Here is a 15,804-nt window from a genome sequence, read left to right as displayed (position 1 = left end):
GTTAAAACCTACACTTGTATCTACCACATGAGCCAACTATTCCACTTCTAGGTATTTATCCAAGACAAATCAATACATATGTCCATACAGACTTTCACATGGAGCAAATCAAGGAAAATGAGTTTTAATGAACAAAGAACATGAATAAAGGGCATTGGATAGTCTTAGAGGCTTTTAAAAAAGTAATTAGATATACTTTTCTTCTCTGTACCTGTTTCTATTGGACAACAGGTACAGTTGCACCAAAACCAGGTCACTCTGGCTCCCAGACAAGATTAGATGAGCACTGACAAATCTTTCCTTCTCTTTTTGGAAGACCTTATTCAGAGGACTCTCAATTAATACATCAGTTACAGCCCAATTGTCATCCAAATCCTCTGGGCTCTGGATTATGTCTGCTGGATTGGACACCCGCCCATTACCTAAGACCTGCTCTAGTCCCAGTGGGAAGGTTTAATTCCAGGTATCCCCATCTCTAGTCTGCTCAAGCCTACAGCAGCAAACATGTCTGTTCTCAGCCCCATCATGAACTAGACTCAGACAACTCATCTTCCATCTTTTAATGTATTCAACTAGCACATATTTATAATGGTTATGTTTTCCAGACTTGATTCCTAATTCAGGGACTTATACAATCCTGTGCTTTAATACAATGATCATATTTTAAATTTCAAATGTGTTTTTTATCAAAATATTTAGAATGGAACATAGAGGTCATCAAGAACAGTCTTTATTCCAGGCAATTAACAGAGCCTCCTCAAGTAGAAGTAATAAAACTCCATCTTAAAATGTTGCTTTGGATATCATTTCAGTCCTAAAAAAATACCAGACTTATTTTCACATAGCATAGATCTGAGAAAATACTACAGAAAAGCATTTATTTATTTATTTTTAAGTAAGCTCTATGACCAACGTGGAGCTTAAACTCATGATCCTGAGAATCACATGCTCTACCAACTGAGCCAGCCAGGCAACCCCAGGAAAGCATTTTAAACTTAGTTAAACTGAACCAATATACTAGCGAAGCACCCTAACTAGTCCTAGTCTATGCAATTAATGAAAGTTTAAATTAATAGATGCTAATAAGTAGTCCCTGAATTAATTAATCCAAGTCATGTCAATATGAATTATATAGTCAAGTGAGTAAAAACAATTTACTGATGATTGAGAGAGTTGCAATGATATCCAAACTTTGTCATGGATATTATATGCCCTAAGCAAGTCATTTGACCTCTTTCAACCTCAATTTTCTCATCTATAAAATAACAACTGGGCCAAATAGTTCCCCACCCCCAAAAAAATTTCATATGAAAATTTAAAACAGCTTGATTTGTAATGGCCAAAAATTGGAAACAATCCAAATGTCTACCAACAGGTAAATGGATAAACTTCAATGTGCTCATACAATGAAATACTATTTATCAATAAAAGGAATGTTATTAAAATATAAAATATAAAAATTATGCTGAGTAAAAGAAGATAGATTTTTATATAAAATATATACTACATGATTTCATTTTTTTTTAAGATTTTACTTATTTATTCATGAGAAACACAGAGAGAGAGAGAGAGAGGCAGAGACACAGGCAGAGGGAGAAGCAGGCTCCATGCAGGGAGCCCGATGTGGGACTCGATCCCAGGTCCCCAGGATCAGGCTCTTGGCTGAAGGCGGTGCTAAACCGCTAAGCCACCAGGGCTGCCCTACATGATTTCATTTCTATAAAATTCTAGGAAGTGCAAACTAATCTACAGTGACAAAAAAGCGTATAACAGAGAAATGAAAGGATGGATGACAGACAGGCATAAGGACATGGCATGAAAGTGATGGTTAGATTTATTATCTTGATATGGCGATGTTTTCACAGGTGTATAGATACATTAAAACTCATCGTAGTGGGGTGCCTGAGTGGCTCAGTTGGTTGAGCGTCCAACTCTTGATTTCTCTCAGGTCATGATCTCAGAGTCCTAAGATTGATCCCCACATTAGCTGCAGTGCTGGGCTAGAATCTGCTTAAGATTCTCTCTCTCAAGTGCTCTGCATCACTTGCCATCAGGGAAATACAAATCAGAACCACAATGAGATACCACCTCACACCGGTGAGAATGGGGCAAATTAACAAGGCAGGAAACAACAAATGTTGGAGGGGATGCGGAGAAAAGGGAACCCTCTTACACTGTTGGTGGGAATGTGAACTGGTGCAGCCACTCTGGAAAACTGTGTGGAGGTTCCTCAAAGAGTTAAAAATAGACCTGCCCTACGACCCAGCAATTGCACTGTTGGGGATTTACCCCAAAGATACAGATGCAGTGAAACGCCGGGACACCTGCACCCCGATGTTTCTAGCAGCAATGGCCACAATAGCCAAACTGTGGAAGGAGCCTCGGTGTCCAACAAAAGATGAATGGATAAAGAAGATGTGGTTTATGTATACAATGGAATATTACTCAGCTATTAGAAATGACAAATACCCACCATTTGCTTCAACGTGGATGGAACTGGAGGGTATTATGCTGAGTGAAGTAAGTCAGTCGGAGAAGGACAAACATTATATGTTCTCATTCATTTGGGGAATATAAATAATAGTGAAAGGGAATATAAGGGAAGGGAGAAGAAATGTGTGGGAAATATCAGAAAGGGAGACAGAACGTAAAGACTGCTAACTCTGGGAAACGAACTAGGGGTGGTAGAAGGGGAGGAGGGTGGGGGGTGGGAGTGAATGGGTGACGGGCACTGGGGGTTATTCTGTATGTTAGTAAATTGAACACCAATAAAAAATTTAAAAAAAAAGAAAAAAAAAAAAAGATTCTCTCTCTCTCTTTCTCCCCAGCTCACATACTTAGAACCCTTAATAACTGACATGCTCATCAAATCACACATTTTAAATATAGTTAGTTTAATGTATGTGAATTCTACTTCAATAAAGTGATACATGCTGACAGCCAAAGAACACCCTTGAGGAAAGGTTCGAAACATAAAAGAAGTAAACATAAACAAGAAAAAAGCAACTTGGAAGCAATAGACTATTTAGGTAGAAGAAAACTTACTCATACAGACACTCACACACACACACCATCATTCATACATGAAAGATAAGTGAAGATATTGCTTTTATGAAATAAGAAGAGCATCAGGTGGTTGAGAGGGGACTAAGAGGCAATGAACAATAGTCTTGGAAATTAAAAATAATTATGGCTGAAATGAAAAGAAATGGCCTTGGAGAAATGCTTTAAAAACTCTGAAGGAAAATTATTTTCTACTTAGAATTCTATACTCAGCTAAACTATCATTTAGAGTGAGAAAAGAATATTTGGGACATGCAAAGCCTCAGAAGTATCTCCCATGTACTCTGCGTTAGTTTTCTATGGTCTCTGTAATAAATTACTCCAAACTTGGTAGTTTAAAATAATACACATTTTTAAAAAAGATTTTATTTATTTATTCATGAGAGACACAGAGAGAGAGAGGCAGAGACACAAGCAGAGGGAGAAGCAGGCTCCATGCAGGGAGCCCGACGTGGGACTCGACCCCAGGTCTCCAGGATCAGGCCCTGGGCTGAAGGCGGCGCTAAACCGCTGAGCCACCCGGGCTGCCCCAATAATACACATTTATTCTCTTAGTTTGGTAGGGAAGAAACCCAAAATCAGTTTTACTGGGCTAAAGTCAAGGTGTTGGCAAGGCTGATTCTTTCTGGAGACTCTAGGGGAGAATATGTTTTTTCCAGCTTCTAGAGTCCATGCTTTGCATTCCTTGATTTGTGGCCCTTTCCTCCATTTTCCAAGCCAGTGGTATAGCATTTTTCAAATCTCACTGTGCCTCCACATTCACATCTCCTCTCTTATAACAAGTCTTGTGACTACATAGGACATATTTGGATAATCCAGGATAATATCACAAAATCCTTAATTTACTCAATCTATAAAGTCCCTTTTGCTATGTTCTGGGGATTAGGACACAAAGATCTTCAGGGAGCCATTACTCAGCCTGCCACACACCCTCTCTAAGGTCATGATCAGAGGATATATGCCCATATTCAGGAAATTAAATCTAGGAAAAAGAGAGAAGAAAGGTATTTTCAGGATGACAATGTAGGCATGTTCCAGGAGGAAAACTGAATAACTGATTAGAGGAAATTATCCAAGAGTGAAAGAAGTCTTAAGACTCTGAGAGAAAAAGCATCATCTAATAGACTCTTAGGTAAATTTAGGCCTCAGAGAAAGTTTTACTTTTGAGGAAATTTTGGGATGAATTGGTATAAACATATATAAAACTAAATAAACAAAAATATAAACAATTATTTTTCCATGGAATACAAAATGTGTGCAAAAATGGAAAATAAATATAATAGGCTGCATGGCTTAACTGTAGCTAGCATTTGCATAGGCATAATATTGCAAACAATGAATCTAGCCAAAATTATAATAGATTATGATGGAAGAGTAAGAGGATGGGAAATGTTGGTAATGGTGCTGGTGGTGGTGATTGTGAGAGGGAGCCCGTATTTCATAGTGGACAGTCAATAGATAATGACTAAAACTGAAAAAACAAGTTGTAGCTATATGTTATTTAAGATCATTAAGATAAACATGAAAAGAAAGAATTGAAATCAAGAAGTAGGTATGGAAAAGGGGATGGACGTCAGTGATGGCCCTCATCTGCAGGCCAGAATAAGAGTTGCTGTTATAAGACTGGGAACTGTTGACAGTAATAGAGATGATAATATCCCCAAATAAAGACCAGATAGAAGTGCTTTATTATTTTTTTACAGACTAACCTTTTTTTTAAAAGATTTTATTTATTTATTCATGAGAGACAGAGAGAGAGAGAGGCAGAGACATAGGCAGAGGGAGAAGCAGGCTTCCTACAAGGAGCCCGATGCAGGACTGAATCCCAAGACCCCAAGATCATGCCCTGAGCCAAAGGTAGATGCTCAACCACTGATACACCCAGGTACCCCCAGGTAGAAGTGCTGAATGTAGACACAACACTGACATGACTATTGTGACGAACAGTGAAGTTGAAGGGGCAGCCAGAGAAGCCTGGCTCACAGAATTGTGGAGATGTTTATAGAACACAGAATCCCTAGAAACAAGATACATGGGCAGCCTACCAAGGGCATTGCTAACCCATCCAAACAAAAAAAATCAAGGATGGATGATTAGGAGGCAGAGGCAGCTCCCCCAGTAAAAATTCATGATACTTTACCCAGGTTCTAGGCCAGGACCAGTTTTCTGACCAGAAGTCAATTGACTAAATAAGAGGTCAGATTCTCAGGAAGAAGGTCCCTACAACACTACAGCAACTATATAAAAGAAAGAGCTCTTCTGTAGGACCAAGTGGGGTGCAAATGGCCCTGCTGCTTGGGTCCATGTGACCAGTAGACCATATGTTATTGGAGGATGTCTATGGCAGGAAAAGATGTTTTATGGAGTTAATGGAAACCTTCAGTAGGAGGATCACTGTATAGACCTTAAGGGTTCTGTGTGACCATGCCATGTGCAATAAAAAGTTACTTTCAAAAAACAGCATCTTTTCCTGATGATTAGGGCCAATTATTCCTGCAAGGATTTTAATTCCTTTACTTTTCTAATGGGCTCTTGGCATGAGGAACCCAAAGTAACTAGAAAGCAGCTTAAACTTTAATAGGACTCTTTTTTTTTAAAGATTTTTATTTATTTATTTGAGAGAGAAAGAGCATGAATGGCAGGGGGTGGGGGAGAGGTTGTACAGCTGAGGGAGAGGGAGAAGCAGACTCCCCACTGAGCAGGGAGTTCAACACAGGGCTCAGTCCCAGGACCTCAAGATCATGACCAGGACCACAAGATCATGACCTGAGCCAAAGGCAGACATTTAACTGAATTAGACACCCAGGTGCCCCTAAATGGACTCTTATTATGAGCCTAGTAGAAGAGTTTTTTCTATGGAGGCAAAGTCCAAGGTTATGAGGAGAGGAAGCACAAATTTCCTATTTGCTGAAATATGAAATGTGAAATATTTGTGAAATATGAAAGCACAGATTGAAAACAAAAACAAAAAAAAGATACACCACACCAACAGTAACTTTTATTTATTTTTATTTTTATTTTTATTTTTTTCCCAACAGTAACTTTTAAAACACTGGTATGGCTTTCCTATTATCAGAAAAATAGTCTTCAAAACAAAGAGTATCATTATAGAAAAATAGGGTTATTTCATAATGACAAAAGAGCCAGTTCATCAAAAACACATAGAAATCTTAAATTTTTGGATGTTTATATGTATATGTTCCTAAATGTGTATGTCCTAATGATAGAGTTTAAAAGCATATGGGAAGCAACAATTGACAAAAGTAGAGGGAGAAAAGAAAATGAACAATCATAGTTGGACACTTGAACACTTCTCTCTTAGTAACTGATACAAAAATAAAATAGAGAATTAGTGAAAATATAAAAATTTGAACACTATCAACCAGCTTGATTTAGTAGGTATTTATGGAACACTATATCCAACAACTGAAGAATACACATTCTTTTTTTTATTATTATTGGAGTTCAATTTGCCAACATATAGCATAACACCCAGTGCTCATCCTATCAAGTGCCCCCCTCAGTGCCCGTCACACAGTCACCCCCCCACCCCCGTCCACCTCCCTTTCCACCACCCCTTGTTCGTTTCCCAGAGTTAGGAGTCTCTCATGTTCTGATTCCCTTTCTTTAAGCACCTACAGACCATTCATCAAGAAACACCCATATGCTGAGCAATAAAATAAGTCTGAATATATCAAAATACTGAAGCCATAGAGTATATGCTCTATGAGTCAAGTAAGTTAGAAATTAATATTAAAATATATGTGGAAATCCATGGAAATCCGAGAATTAACATTTTTAATAACCTTGGGATCAAAGAACAATTGAACTAAAATACATTGACTAAATGACAAGGAAAGCTCAGTTCATTAAAACTTGGGGAATTCAGGGGTGCCTGGGTGGCTCATTTGGTTAAGCGTCTGCCTTCAGCTCAGGTCATGATCCTGGGGTCCTGGGATGGAGCCATGCTTCCTGCTCCACAGGAACCTTGCTTCTTCTCCTCCCGCTTGCCACTCCCCCTGCTTGTGCTCTCTCTCCCTTTCTGTCAAATAAATAAATAAAATCTTTTTTTTTTAAAATGGGGGAATTCAGCTGAAAGAGGAAGTTCATATATAAAGAGGAAGTTTATAACTTCATATATTTATATTAGAAAACAGGTAGATCTATAATCATGATCTAAGCTTACACATTAGGAAGCTAGAAAAGAAAGCAAAATAAGCTCAAAGTAAGCGGAAAAAGGTAATAAGTATAAAAAAAATTCAGTGGGGACGCCTGGGTAGCTCAGCGGTTGAGCGCCTGCCTTTGGCTGAGGGCATGATCCTAGGGTCCAGGATTGGGACCCACATCGGGCTCCTTGAGGAAAGAGGGCAGCCCTGGGGGCTCAGTGGTTTAGCGCCGCCTTTGGCCCAGGGTGTGATCCTGGAGACCCGGGATCGAGTCCCACCACTTGGGGCTCCCTGCATGGAGCCTGCTTCTCCCTCTGCCTGTGTCTCTGCCTCTCTCTCTCTCTCTCTCTCTCTCTCTGTGTGTGTGTCTCTCAATAATAAATAAATAAATAAATAAATAAATAAATAAATAAATAAATAAATAAATAAATAAAATCTTTTTAAAAAATGAGGAAAGATGGGATGCCTGACTGGCTCAGTCCATAAAGCGTGGGACTCTCGATATTAGGGTTGCAAGTTCATGCCCGACATTAGATGTAGAGATTGCTTGAAAATAAAATTTTAAAAAATAAGCAAGAGAAAAGAATCCACAAATAACCAACATCAAGATCAGATCCTACATACATTAAAGGATAAGGCTATCATAAGGGGTTATTTTGAACAACTTCATGCCAACACATTAAACAATGTTGATGAAATGAATGAATTTTTTGAATAACACAACATGACTGCTAAAGATAGCTGCTTACCTATGAAAGAAAACTGAATTCTTAATTTAAAACCTCTCCACAAAGAAAACCCCTAGCCTAGATAGCTCTGTAGGTGAATTCTATTAAACATCTAAGGAAGAAATAATAGCAATACTACACAAACTCTTTTACAAACTGAAGGAAGAGAGAACAGAGATCACTGTCTTTTTTTTTTAAGATTTTATTTATTTGTTCATGAAAGATACACACAGAGAGAGACAGAGACACAGGCAGAGAGAGATGCATTCTTCCCACAGGGAGCCTGATGCAGGACCCGATCTGGGGACCCCAGGATCATGCCCTAAGCCAAAGGCAGATGCTCAGCTACTGAGCCACCCCAGCACCCCCAGAGACTACTTTCTAATTCATTTTATAAGCCATGCCTTAATAACAAAACCTAATAAAAGATATGTCAAGAAAAGACGTAATCAAACCAATCTTTCTCATGAACTAGATACAAAACTCTTTAACAAAATATTAGCAAATTAAATTCAATAATATAAAAAGGACAATATATTGTGACCAAGTTAGGTTTATCCTGGTAATGCAAGGTTGTTATGACATTCTTTTTTTTTTAATGATTTTATTTATTTATTCATGAGAGACACGGAGAGAGAGGCGGAGACATAGGCAGAGGGAGATGCAGGCTCCCCACACGGAGCCCTATGTGGGACTCAATCCTGGAACTCTGGGATCACATACTGAGCCAAAGGCAGATACTCAACTGCTGAGCCACCTAGGCATCCCTTGCTCTGACATTCTAAAATTATGTAATTCACAAATCTAATCAATATAGTTAACAGACTTAAAGATAAAATTATTTAATGAGCACAATAGCTAAAGAAAAAAGAAAAAGAGCACATGAAAAAATCCAACATGCATTCATGATTTTAAAAGAAATATCTTATAAATCGAGAAATTAAAGAGAACCTCCGCAATCTGATAAAAGGTATCTAAGGAAAACCTATAGCTAACATCATGATTAATGGTAAAATATTAACCATGTTCTCCCTAATATGAGAGACAAGGTAAGGATATACATTCTCACCTTTCTGTTCAATATCCCATTAATGGACTTGCCAGTTTCATGAGGCAAAAAAGATGAAAAAAAAAAAGGCATAAATACTGGGGAAAAAATTAAATTGTCTTTACTTAGAGGCAATATGATGTGGACATAGACACCCAAAAGAAACAACAATTTTTAAAACCCTACTACTCAATTTGGTAAGTGAATTTAGCAAGGTCTCAGTATACACAGCCAATAATACAAAAATCCATTGTATGTCTATATGTTAGCAACAAACAATTGGAAATTAAATTTTAAAATAAATTCCATTTATAATAGCACCAAAGCACATAAAAAAAATCTATAAGTAAATTTAACAAAAGAAACAAAAAGACTTTTGCACTGCAAAACTACAATGTATTATTGAGAGAAATTAAAGATGTCCTAAACAGATGGAATGCTGTATCATGCTTGTGGGCTGGAAAAAATACTGTAAATATGTCATAAAGGCAGAAAAATATATCAATGGAAAAGAATAGAGAGAAAAAAGAAAGAATAGAGAGTCCAGAAATAGGCTCACACATACCCTGATAATTGATTTCTTCTTTTTTACAAAGGCACCGATATAATTCAATGACAAAAAGAAAGTCTAACAAATTATGCTGGGGAAAAAAGCAAACTTTATCTGTACCTTATAGTATAAAGAAAATTTAATTTGAGGTGAATTAGTGCTTAAATGTAAAAGCTAAACCTATAAAGTTCTTAGAATAAAATAAAATATGAATATCTTTATAAAGAGGGACTAGGCAAAGATTTCTTTGTACAGAGAAAGCAGAAATTCTAAACGAGAAAATTGATGAATAAGAATTCAACAAAATTAAAAGCATTTGCTCATCAAAAAACACCTCTCAGTGAATGATAAGTAAACACTGAAAAATGCTCATCATTAGTCATCAGGAAAATGCAAATTAAAATTACAATAAGCTATTCACATATGCACTACTATGGCTAAAACTAGACTAAAACCACAGATGTTAAGAGTATGGAAAGCCACTAGGTTTCTCATATATTGTTGGTGAGAGTGAAAAATGTTACAACCACTGTGGTAAACTTTTTAAGAGTTTCTTTTTCTTTAAGACTTTTTTAAAAAGATTGTATTTATTTATTTATTTATTCATGAAAGATACAGAGAGAGAGAGAGGCAGAGACATAAGCAGAAGAAGAAGGAGCTACCCGCAGGGAGCCCAATGCAGGACTTGATCCCACAACCCTGAGATCTTGACCTTAGCCAAAGGCAGACTCTCAACTACTGAGCCACCCAGGTGCCCCTTTAAGAGTTCCTTATAAAGCTAAATATATACTTACTTACGATCCCACAATTTCATTCAGAGATATTTACCCAAAAGAAAATAAAAATATATGTACAAAGATTTACACATCAATGTTCACTGCAGCTTTATTTATAATGTAAAGCATTGGAAACAATCAAATGTCCATCAACAGAAAATAAATAAATAAAATGTGGCAAACCCATCTTATGGAATACTACTCGTTAATAAAAAAGAAGATGGGGCACCTGGGTGGCTCAGTAGGTTAGGCGTCTGCCTTCAGCTCAGGTTTGATCCCCAGGTCCTGGGATTGAGTCCTGAGTTGGGTTCCTTGCTCAGTGGGGAGCCTGCTCCTTCCTCTCTCTCTCGTGCCCTGGGCCAAAGGCAGGACCAAACCGCAGAGCCACCCAGGGATCCCCTACCCCTGCTTTTTAAAGGACACTATTAAAAGAATGAAAAAATTACACCACAGACTGAGCGACAATACTTATAAGTCATGTATCTGATAAAGACTTGTATCTAGAGGCACTTGGGTGGCTTCAGTCAGTTGGGTGTCTCTGCCTTTGGCTTGGGTCATGATCTCAGGGTCCTGGGATCAAGCCCGGTGTTGGGCTCCCAGCTTGGCAGGAGTCTGCTTCTCTCTCTCACTCTGTGTGTACACTCATTCTATCTCTATCTAATAGGTAAAAAAATTTAAAAAGGCATGGCTCTTTCTAAAAAAATTAAAAAGTAAATACTTTATCCAGAATTTGTAAAGGATATTCAAAACTCAATAATAAGAAAAAAGAGGGACTTCCGGGGAAGATGGTGGAATAGGAGGACGCTAAGCTCACCTCATCCCACAAATACAATTGAATAGCACCCACATCGATGTAAATAACCCAGAAAGCAATCCAAAGATTGGCAGAACAGACTCTCCACAGCTAAGTGTAGAAAAAAGACCACAATGAGAGAATAGGAAGGGCAGAGATGCAGTCAGGAGCTAAATGGACCTGTGGGACTGTCCCTGGGAGTGATGGACACAGAAGGCATGGAAATGGGAGAGAAACAGACTGTCACACTGGGGACCCCTAACAGATAAGATGAATCCCCATAACATAGAGTTTTGAAAATCAGAGGAGCATAATTTTGTGAGTTCTTACACTCAGCGGGGCTTAACACCTTGGATGTTAAAAATCAGCAGGCTCAGCTCTGGGAGAGTAAGGAGAGTAAGAAGAAACTGAGTCCCTGCCATTAAAGGGACAGCACAACAAACAGCCCCATGAAGATACACCATAGAAGCAACAGTTTGAAAAATGCCTGGGGTACACAGCAAGGAGATTTGTTTATTAATCTCAGAGCATGTGCTGGAGGGGCAGAGAACTTTGGGAGACTTTTCCAAGAGCAAAAGAATTGGAAGGTGCCATTTCCCTCCCTTGTCCCTCAGCCTAGACACAGGGACACCTACAGAAACCAGCATAGCACCAACACTTTCTACCAAACTTGTTATTAGTGCACTCATCCCCCTAAGTTCTCCTAGAGACATGTCCCCTCCCTTTCTGCCTGGCCTGGCTCCAGTTCCCCTCCCATTGCAGACCTGCCCAAACATTGCTAACACTGCACTCCCAAACTCCCACCCTCCTACCCCATTCTCCTGCGAACCTGCATCCTCAAATATACCCTTGGTTGGAGCCCCCCCAAAGTGGTGCTTTCATAAAGCCACTATTTTAAGAGCAGGAGATACAGCTAACTTTCCTAACACATAGACACAAGCACAGAGAGTTACACAAAATGAGGAGACAGAAGAATATGTTCCAAATGAAAGAACAGGACAAAATCACAGCAAAAGAGCTAAAAGAAAAGGAGATAAGTAATATATCTGATAGAGAATTTAAGACTACTCTCTGGACTTGAAAAAAGAGCAGTGGACCTCAGTGAGACTCTCAATAAAGAGATGAAAACATAAAAAAAAAAAGAACCAATCAGAGATGAAGAACTCAGTAACTGTAAGTGAAAAATAGCCTCAGTGGAGTAAATAGTAGACAAGAGGAAGCAGAAGGACAGATCAATGATCTGGAGGACAGAGCAATAGAAAGCAATCAAGCTGAACAAGAGAGAGAAAAAGTAATAATAATAAATAAAAACAGACCAGGGGAATTCACTGCCACCATCAAGCATAATAACATTTGCATTATAGGAATTCCAGAAGGAAAAGGGAGAGAGAAGGGGACAGAAAATTTATTTGAAGGAATAATACATGAAGAATTCCCCCACCTGAGGAAAGAAACAGAAATCCAGATGTAGGAGGCACAGAGATCCCAACAAAATTAACCCAAAGAGGTCCACACCAAGATTCATACTAATTAAAATGGCAAACAAATAGTGACAAAGAGACTTTTAAAAACAGCAAGAGAGGAATGCCTGGGTGGCTCAGAGGTTGGACCTCTGCCTTCTGCTCAGAGTGTGATCCCAGTCCCAGGATCAAGTCCCGCATCTGGCTCCCTGTAAGGAGTCTGCTTCTCCCTCTGCCTGTGTCTCTGCCTCTCTGTGTCTCTCATGAATAAATAAATAAAACAAAACAAACAAACAAATAAATGCAGCAAGAGAGGAACACCTGGATGGCTCAGTATTTAAACTCTGCTTTTGGCTCGGGGCATGATCCTGGAGTTTAGAGATCGAGTTCCACATCAGGCTCCCTGAGGGGAGCCTGCTTCTCCCTCTGCCTATGTCTCTGCCAATCTCTCTCTCTATCTATCTCTCATGAATAAATAAAATATTTTAAAAAAGCAGCAATATAAAAGTTACATGCAAAACAAACCCATAATGCTACCAGATGATTTTTCAACAGAAACTGCAGACCAGAAGGGAATGGCATGATATATTCAAAGTGCTGAAAGGAAACAAAACTTACAACCAAGAATGCCCTATCCAGCAAGGCTACCATTCAGAATAGAAGGAGAGATAAAGAGTTTCCCAGACAAATAAAAATTAAAGAAATTCATGACCACTAAACCAGCCCTACAAATAATTTTAAAGGGGACAATGAATGGAAAGGAAAGATTATAATCAGGAGTAAGAAAAGTAGGAGTCATAAAAGCAGTACAATTAAGTATATGTATAAAAAATCAGTCAAGGAATTTACAAAATAAAAGGATGTACAATATGACACCATATGCCAAAAACTTAGGTGAGAAAGGAATTAAGAATGCAGCGGGGTCCACTTAAGTGACCATCAACTTAATATAGACAGCCATATGCATAAGATGTTATACACAAAACTAATGGTAACCACAAATGAAAAACTAATGGTAGGTATGCAATAAAATAGAGTAAGGAATCCAAGTATATCATGAAAGAAACCAGAAAATCATGAGAGCAGAGAGCAAGAGAAGAAAGGAACAGAAAAGAACTACAAAAACACCCATAAAACATGTAACAAAATGGCAATTAAGTAAATTACTGAACAACAATTATCCTGAATGTAAATGGACTAAATGCCCAATTAGAAGACATAGAGTGATGGAATGGACAAAAAAGCCAGACCTATCTGTATACTGCCTACAAGAAACTCATTTCAGTCCTAGAGATATATGCAGATTGAAAGTGAAGAGATGGGAAAGCATTTATCATGCAAATGGAAGTGAAAAGAAAACTGAGGCAGGGATATTTATACTGGATAAAATAGAATTTAAAACAAAGACTGTAACAAGAAACAAAGGAGGACACATAATCATAAAGGAGAAAATCCAACAGGAAGATTTAACAATTGTAAATATTTATGCACTCAACATGGAAGTACCCAAATATATAAAGCAGCTAATAACAAACATAGAGGAAGTAACCAATAGTAATACAATAATAGTAAGGTTTTCTGTTTCTTCCTGTTTCAGTTTTGATAGTTTAAATCTTTCTAGGAATGTATCCATTTCTTCCAGATTGCCTAATTTGTTGACATATAGTTGCTTATAATATGTTCTTATAATTGTTTGTATTTCTTTGATGTTGGTTGTGATCCCTCCTCTTTCATTCATGATTGTATTTGAGTCCTTTCTCTTTTCTTTTTGATAAGTTTGGCTGGGTTTATCAATATTTTTAATTCTTTCAAAGAACAAGCTCCTAGTTTTGTTGATCTGTTCTACTGTTCTTTTGGTTTCTATTTCATTGATTTCTGCTTTAATCTTTATTAGTTCTCTTCTCCTGCTGGATTTAGGCTTTATTTGCTGTTCTTTCTTCAGCTCCTTTAGATGTAAGGTTAGGTTGTATATTTAAGACTTTTCTTGTTTCTTGAGAAAGGCTTGTATTGCTATATATTTCCTTCTTAGAACCGCCTTTGCTTCATCCCAAAGGTTGTGTCTTCACTTTCATTTGTTTCCATGAATTTTTTAAATTCTTCTTTAATTTCCTGGTTGACCCATTCACTCTTTAGTAGGATGCTCTTTAACCTCCATGTGTTCCTTCCAAATTTTCTCTTTTGATTGAGTTCAAGATTTAAAGCATTGTGGTATGAAAATATGCAGGGAATAATCTCAAACTTTGGTACTGGTTGAGACCTGATTTGTGACCCAGTATGTGATCTATTCTGGAGAATGTTCCATGTACACTCGAGAAGAATGTGTATTCTGTTGCTTTAGAATGGAATGCTCTGAATATATCTGTGAAGTCCATCTGGTCCAGAGTGTTATTCAAAGCCCTTGTTTCCTTGTTGATCTGCTTAGATGATCTAGTAGGTATATTTATAATAACCCCAATCGGGAATAGCCCAGAATGTCCATCAACAAGTAAGTGGATAAACAAACTATTGTGCTTCCATATGATGGAACACTACTCAGCTATCATAAGGAGTAAACTCATGATACACATTACAATATGAATAGATATCAAGATAGTTAAGCTGAGTAAGAGAAACCAGACCAAAAAAAGTATAACCTGAATGGTTCCATTTAGATAAAACTCTAGGGAATACAAACAAATGTATAGTAAAAGAGAACAGATCGGTTGTTATCTGGAACAGAGAGTGGAAAGTCAGGGATGGATTACCAAGGGGCATAAGGAAACTTTGGGGGTGATGGATATGCTTATCATCTTGATTGTGGTAATGGTTTTCATGGGTGTGTTTAGGTGTTAAAATTTATCAAATCATACACTTACAATATGTACCCTTTATTTTATGTAAGCTATACTACCTCAATAACTTAGATTTTTTAAAAAACAGAAACAATTATTTAGGCCCAACCAACTATATCTCTGAGCAAAATATAGCCATCAAAATACCAATTTGAACTTCTTCTCCAGTCTTACTTCTCCCACTTAAGAGTCAAAAAAACTGAGACCTAGAGAGATACAGTGATTTGCCCAGGTAAGATTTCACTTGTAAACTCTGTGTCTAGTGGCTAGACAAGAACAAGCCAAAATACTGCTGCTGATGAGGATGATGATTTAAATGAATTATAGCTCCTTATCTATTTTAAGAATTGTTTTCACAGTGGAAACCAGAGCTTAAAATCAAAAGCTCT

General features: G+C 37.7%; 2 protein-coding genes across 3 annotated transcripts in view; both read right to left on the bottom strand.

Annotated features, from left to right (window-relative positions):
* The window catches only part of ROR1 (receptor tyrosine kinase like orphan receptor 1), a 447,550-nt gene that overhangs the window by 412,827 nt on the left and 18,919 nt on the right, over positions 1-15,804 (bottom strand). The gene's annotated exons all lie outside the window — the stretch shown is intronic.
* Positions 6,051-15,804, bottom strand: part of PGM1 (phosphoglucomutase 1) — a 157,434-nt gene continuing 147,680 nt past the window's right edge. For both annotated transcript variants that reach the window (XR_013376407.1, XR_013376408.1), the window contains one exon: positions 6,051-7,105. The gene's annotated coding sequence lies outside the window, so the exon portion shown is untranslated. The remainder of the gene's footprint in view (positions 7,106-15,804) is intronic.

Source organism: Canis aureus, chromosome 3 (genome assembly GCF_053574225.1).
Source record: "Canis aureus isolate CA01 chromosome 3, VMU_Caureus_v.1.0, whole genome shotgun sequence".
NCBI lineage: Eukaryota > Metazoa > Chordata > Mammalia > Carnivora > Canidae > Canis > Canis aureus.
Note: the sequence above shows the minus strand (reverse complement) of the source record. Positions and strands in the feature narration are given on the sequence as shown.